The following is a 7,769-nucleotide window of genomic DNA, read 5'->3' on the forward strand; positions in this document are numbered from 1 at the left end:
GAAAACAACATGTATAGACTATTCTACAACTAAAGTTGTTTTATTAAATACTCGATAAGCTTTAGAATTTAAGGAATAACCTAGAAAAATTCCTTCATCACTTTTAGCATCAAATTTGCCAAGATTGTCTTTACCGTTGTTTAAAACAAAACATTTACATCCAAAAGAATGAAAATAACTAATGTTAGGCTTTTTATTTTTAAAAAGTTCAAATGGAGTTTTATTCAAAATAGGCCTAATCATTACTTGATTAATAACATAATAAGCGGTATTTGTGGCTTTCGCACAAAAATATTTTGGCAACTTGTTTTAACAAAATATTTTGAAAAATTATGGCTAATACCATTAGAATCACAAAATTCAGTAAATCCAAGATTTTCAAATTTAGTTCCATGATCACTCCTAACACTAGTTATAGAGTAACCTTTTTCGTTTTGGATTACCTTTAAAAACGTGATGAATTTTTCTAATGCTTCATCTTTAGTACTTAAGAATAGAACCCAAGTATATCTAGAATAGTCATCTACCAATACAAATGCATATTGTTTTCCACCCAAGCTAGTAGTTCTAGATGGCCCAAAAAGATCTAAATGGATCAATTGTAATACTCTACTAGTGGATACGTCATTAATGGATTTAAAAGAAACTCGCTTTTGTTTTCCTTTAGCACAAGCATCACAGATTTTATCATTATCAAATTTTAGCTTTGGCAACCCTCTAACTTAGTCTCATTGAATTAGTCGTTGCAAAACACTCATACTAGCATGTCATAGTCTCCTATGCAATAACCAACTATCATGCTCATCTTTAGCAACTAGGCATAAATTAGTCATATTTATAGAATCTAAATGCACCATGTAGATGTTTCCTATTCTATGACCAACAAGCATAATCCGATTAGATGCAATGTCAATGACTTTACAACCATTAATATCAAACATGACATTGAATCCCTTATCGCACAATTGACTAATACTCAATAGATTATGTTTTAATCCATTCACATATAAAACATTCTTAATTTGTATGGAATAGGTATTACATATAGTGCCTATACCTTCAATGTGACCTTTTGAGTTATCACCAAAAGTCACCTCTCCTCCTTTTTTGGAGTTGAGCTCTATGAACCGGCTTTTGTCTCCGGTCAAGTGTCTTGAGCATCCACTATCAAGGTACCATGAGTTTGAATTTTTTTTCTCGTGCCTTGTAGCAATGCTTCTTTTCCTACAAACATAGATTAATTTTTTATTTTTGGTACCCAAATTCTTTTGGGTCCATATTCATTAGTTTCTAAAATCCTAGTCCCCTTAGGTATCCATTTGTGTAGGACATCCTTATCTTTAGTAGTAATGAGTTCTTTAGGAACTCATATACTTCTAACGATTTTTCTATTAGAGGTTCTTTGGGGACCTCTATGATTGTAGTTTTTAAAACTTTTTCTAACAAAGTTGGATTTTGAATTTTCTCCATTTTCAAAACGTTTTGTTCCAACTTTATCAAAAGAAGTTTTAAGATCATCAATTTTATTTTGATGATCATCATTGACCTTTGAAAGTAAATTTTGCAAATCAAAATTTTTCTTTTCAAACTCTTCTAGTTTGATTTGCAAATTTTTTATTTTACTTTCAAGATCATTGTTGGTTTTGGACATAAGACTATTTTCACTCTTTAATTTTGAAATATCATTTTTTGTATTTTGAAAATAAAGTCTTATAATCCGAAGTCAACCCATTATAATCCTCTAATAACTCATCATAAGATAATTCATCCGAATCGAATGAATTAGAGGTTACCTTAGAATCTTCCTCGAATGCCATCAAGCACAAGTTTGCTACTTCTTGTTCCTCTTCGTTGGAGCCTTCTTCATCGCTCCATGTAGCCACATGAGCCTTGTGATTCTTCTTGAATTGACCATTTTTCTTTAATTGAGGGCAATCGTATTTGACATGCCCCGGATTTTTGCATTCGTAGGAAATGATCGGGTCCTTCTCCTTTGGTTCAGTTTTGAAGCCTTCATTTCGTTTGAATTTTCTTCATCGGCTGGGCCTCATTAATTTTCTGAACCGTTTGGCAAATAATGAAATTTCCTCGTCATTTTCATCTTCATCCGAATCACTCTCATCTTTTGTAGATTTGAGAGCAACTCCAACGTTCTTCTTCTTCTCATTCTCTTTTGGTGTCTCGTCAATCTTATCGATGTCTACCTCATCTTGAAGCATCATTTCATGAGTGAGGAGTGAACCGATTAGTTCTTCAAGAGTTAAGGACTTTAAGTTCTTAGCCTCGATGATTGTCGTCTTCTTTGATTGCCACGATTTTGGAAGTGAGTAAACCAACTTCCTCACAAGCTTTTCATTTGGAATGATATCTCCATATGATTTGAGACCATTGACAATCTTGGAAAATCTATCTTTCATAGCTTTGATGTCTTCATCCGGTTTCATCCTGAAATTTTCATAGCTATGAGTTAGAAGACTAATTTTAAATTCTTTAACCTCGTCGGTGCCTTCATGAGTGACTTGTAGTTTATCCCATATCTCATTGGCGATTGTACAAGATGAAACTCTCCCGTATTCATCCGGTCCAAGAGCACAAAAGATAATGTGGATGGCTTTGGAGTTGAGCTGGAACATTCTTGTTTCTCCTTCACTCCACAATCTTAGATGAGTGGAAGGTTTGATGTATCTATCTTTTATAATATTTCATGCTCCCATGTCACTTGCTTGAATGAAATACATCATCATATTCTTCCAATAAGCATAATTAGCTCCATTGAAGAAATGAGGCTTGTTAACTGGAAATGAATCAAGACCGAAGTCAGAGTTTGAAGTGGAGGCCATTGATGCTTGATTAGTGATGTAACTCTTCTTGGATCTACTCAAGAGGCGATTAAACATTCAAATGAGTCAAGCTCTTATACCAATTGTTGAGTTAATCGATCGATGGAATTGGCCAAGATGGGTGAATTGGCAATTAAAAATTTGGTGGAAGCTTTTGCAGAAAATGGAAAGTAATTGCACAGCGATTTAGAGTGGTTCGACTTTCTCAAACAAAGTCTACGTCTACTACCTTAGCTATCCACACTAAGGATTTTCCAACAAATTCACTAATTTGTTCTTTCTTTTTAGGCCAAAGATATAACCTTACAACTCCCTCAAGAATATACCCCAATTCTTGAGAACATTCTTTCTCAAAGAGAAGATTACACATTTGCAAACTTAATGAAAAACCTCACAAGGCAAATGTGTTTGCACAATTCTAGAACAAAGAACACTCAAGAATAATACAATTGAGCACAATGAGTGTTCTTGAAAGCAAAAATGAATATTGAATGAAATAGGTTTGAAAGTGCTCAAACTTGAGGTTTGATACTTTCTCTTCGATTCTCTCTTGATTCTTGTTTATTGTTGTTTCTTATTATTGATCAATGGCTTCAAAGCTTGATTAAATACTCCTTCAATTGATTCTGAACGTTGGAGATGATTAGTGGAGTCAATAGAACCGTTTAAGTGTGAAAATAATTAATAAAATTAGTTGGAAGCATGTGTGCATCGATGCATAGTCAAGGTGCATCGATACATCAAGTGTAAAATTCAAATCTTTCGACAATTGGCTGACCAAGTGCATCAGTGCACTAGGGTTTGCATAGGTGCACAAATCTGCTTCGATGTTTTAAAATAGCTGGGGTGCATCAGTGCATAAAATCAATTCGATGTTTTAATAATACATGGAGTGCATCGATGCATGGTATGTGCATCGGTACACAAAAGATATTCGATGTTCAATTAAAACAAGGGTGCATCGATGCATTGATTTATGCATCGGTACACTTACTTGAAAAATTGATTTTAGGCTCGTTTTTTATTCGAAATACTTTGTGAAAATTATTTCAAAAATATTTAAGTATAAAACACAACTTTACACTTTAGTAAGGATTGAAATTGAACTATAAAAGACTTTGAGTAATATTTTGATATTTGAATAATTATATCGAATATACTTGAAAAGATCTTTTGTAAAATCTTAAAATTTATTTATCTTAATTTGTTATATCGAAACATCAAAATGTTTTCAACAGATTTGTATCGTTATTTTAATTTGTTATAATATTTAAAATATTTTAATATCAAACATGAAATAACTTTTAATTTAAGACTTAAAAAATTATGAGTAATTTAAATGTTTTATAAAAAACATTGTGATTTATTCGTCTTAAAAACCGTCAATGGGCCTAACTATAGACAAACATTGGGTAATTTTAGCCCAATATCATGGGCGAGTTAATTATTTAGTCTAATACGATACAAAGTAATTTATTTAGTAATCTACAGAATTTGTTATAGTGACTTGAAACTCGTCACGTCGAGTTCATGAATTTTAATAAAAAAATATTTTTTTTTTCAAATTTTTATCTCATATGATAAAAATTTAATAAAATATATTTTATTTGAACTCGTCACCTCGACGTGATGAGATTGAATAAAAAATATTATTTAAACAAAATCGTCACCTCGACATGAAGAGTTCGTTGAAAACTGTAATAAATACCGTAAATCCTAAAATAAACTTATATATGGCATATTGAGCTAATTAATAAAACTGTTTACCGAGAAAAAAATACTCAAATATTTTACCAGTATATTTTATTTAATTTCAATGGGCCTAAATAATTACAATTCTCATTCCCAACACTCATAACATCATTACAACAATTGCATTCCCCTTTATGCTTTGTAATTATTAATTATGGTTTATAAGATGCACATATATAATTTCGTTTTTACATTATACTAACTAATTTTTTATTACAATTATACGAATACATTAGTTATAGTTATAATTGTAGTTTAGAAAATCAGATACCAGAATTAAAAAAAAAAACCAAAGTATAATTTATGAGTGGAAATGAATAAAAGCAGTAAAGTGAAAAGTGCTCGAAAAAATAATTATTTGCCACTATTATGTAAAGACAAGAAATGACCATCCAGCTCAGTTGGTAGAGCATAAGGTTCTTAACCTTGAGGTAGTGGAATCGAATCTCATGGAGGGTATTTCATAATTTGGAGGTCTCTTACGAAAGCTGCTCTCAACCTAGTGTTGAGGGAAGCCTACTATCTTACCTCCCCTTACCCTATTACATATGGGAACAATGGACAGCCAGCCATGTAAAGACAAGAAAAATGCTCCCAACACTCCATTATGTAAACTATATACTGCACAACAAAACTAAAAATATAATTTTTTTGAAAGATTTTAAGTTTGAACAATTGTATTTACAAGATGTATGTGTATTGTAATAAACATGGGCGGGTGTACATGGCTCCATAAGGAATGTTATTCTCTTTAAAAAATTCGAATTCCGAACAATTACGTCGGCATAGTGTATTATCATAAGAAGAGAACATAAGAGAGCAGAATTTTTATCAACCAACATGCATGAACTACATCGTTCTTTCTTATTTATACCGTAGCCTTAATTCTAGAAAAGGATGAAATCTGTTAACGCCTTGGGTATTTTTCTCTCGCGTGAGCTCTTGCGCCTTTCCCGAAAATTAGTTGTTGAGCTATCTACATCCATTCCTTGTTGTGTAACTAACTCTTTCTTTCCTTCTTCTTCATCTATTCCATTATCGCCCTTTTCCATAACATCACATTCTCCTGGTTTGAGAACCTTGTCCTCGAGGTTTAGCTCATATCCATCTTGGTCATCATCACAAGCAGTTCCCGGCAAAGGTAACAGTGTAATCTGTTGGTGCGGTTGATCTTTATAAGGTTTCAATTGGGAAATGTGGAAAACAGGGTGGATCCGGGTAGTAACAGGAAGATCCAATTTATATGCAACAACTCCAATGGGTTTCAGTATTTGATAAGGCCCGAAGAATCGTGGACTTAACTTCTGATGGCGCTTTAATCGCAGAGAGAGTTGTCGATAGGGTTGTAACCGTATAAACGCCCAAGAGCCTTCTTCAAGTTGGAGCTCTCGCCGATTTTTGTCAGCATGAGTTTTCATCCTCATTTGAGCTTGATGCAAGTTCTGTTTCAGTTCCTTCAAGATTACGTCTCATTTCAGCATGAGTTTTCACATGTTGGGTACGTGAACTGCTTGCTGAATACTTCACAATCGTGGGTGGATCTCGCCCATACATGCCTTGAAAGGAGTCATTCTAACTGACATGTGATATGCAGTATTATACCAATATTCAGCTCATGGTAACTAATTTTCCCACTGATTTGGTTCATCCCCAGTCAAGCATCTCAAATACATCTCCAAGAAATGGTTGAGAGCCTCGGTTTGTCCATCCGTTTGAGTATAATAGGCTGAACTCATACGAAGCTCGGTGTCCTATAATCGATCCAATTCTGTCCATAAATCATTCAAGAAAATAGGATCTTGATCGCTGACGATAGTGCGAGGTACACCATGCAGCTTAACAACACCATGAACCATTAATTTTGCTACATACTTTTCGTCAAAATGTCGAGGCAACGCAAAAAATGATCGTATTTTGTGAGTTGATCCACTACCACCAAAATAGCTTCCCTCCACTAGATTTTGACAGTCCAGTAATGAAATCCAACGAGACATCTCTAAAAACTTGGTCCGGAATAGAGAGTGGTTGAAGTAAACCGGCAGGAGTCACACTCTCCCTCTTCATCCGTTGGTAGACTTTTTTACATCCATGCGCATACCTTTCCAACAAAAATTGGCAGATAATCGCTGCCAAGAGCGCAAGATTCCCGCATGACCCCAATAGGCGAGCTATAAAATTCACTAGAAGAAGGGACTTCAACACATTCTCATTGGGTATCACTATTCGTCCCTTGTTTAACACCAAGCCATCTTGGATTATACCAAATACTGTCCATTTCCTTCATCAATTTGTTGCTTGGTATGGAGTAACTCAAAATCCATCTCGCAAGCTCGTCGGATATCATCAATGATACTAAGAATAGGCTGAGATAGAGACATCAACATTGTAGTGGATTCTCTAGACAACGCATCAGCTGCCACGTTCAATCTTTCCGGACGATATCGAACTTCAAAGTCATAACCTATCAACTTCGCAAGCCATTGCTACTGTTCATGCGTCTGAATAGTCTGTTGCGTAAGTTCCCTTAACGATTTTTTATAGGTGATGATCACAAATTTATTCCCCAATAAATATTGCCTCCATCTTGCAACCGCGCTTTGCTTTGACCAAATGTGTCGCTTTGCTACTAACCTGTGATCTCTAAGCACCTGCATTACTGTTCGTACATGAACCAAATGTATCTTTCAGTCTTGACTAAACACCAGAATATATCATTAAGAATTATTAGTCCGAATTTGCGTAAGAATGGTTGAAAAATTTCATTCATGGTAGCTTGGAATTTAGATGGGGCATTGTTTAAATCGAACCGCATTAGGAGGAATTCGTAATGTCCCTCGTGTGTCCGAACGTTGTTTTATGCATATCCCCGGGCACAACCGTATCTGATGGTAACCTGCCAGAAAATCTAATTTGGAAAAGAAACACGCGTTTCCCAATTCATCAGCCGTTGGAATGGGAAATTTATCCTTGATCGTGATTGCATTTAGTGCGCAATAATCGACACAATCTCCAGGTCCTGTCCTTCTTGACTAACACCACGAGTGATGAGAATGGACTGTTACTCTTGCGAAAAATCTGAGTCTCTAACATTCGACCAATTTGCCGCTCAATTTCTTCCTTTTGAAAGTGAGGATACCTATAAGGTTTAACATTCACTGGTTTCTTTCCGGGTTCTAA

The sequence above is a fragment of the Hibiscus syriacus genome, unplaced genomic scaffold, assembly GCF_006381635.1.
Source record: "Hibiscus syriacus cultivar Baekdansim isolate YM2019G1 unplaced genomic scaffold, ASM638163v2 tig00110482_pilon, whole genome shotgun sequence".
NCBI lineage: Eukaryota > Viridiplantae > Streptophyta > Magnoliopsida > Malvales > Malvaceae > Hibiscus > Hibiscus syriacus.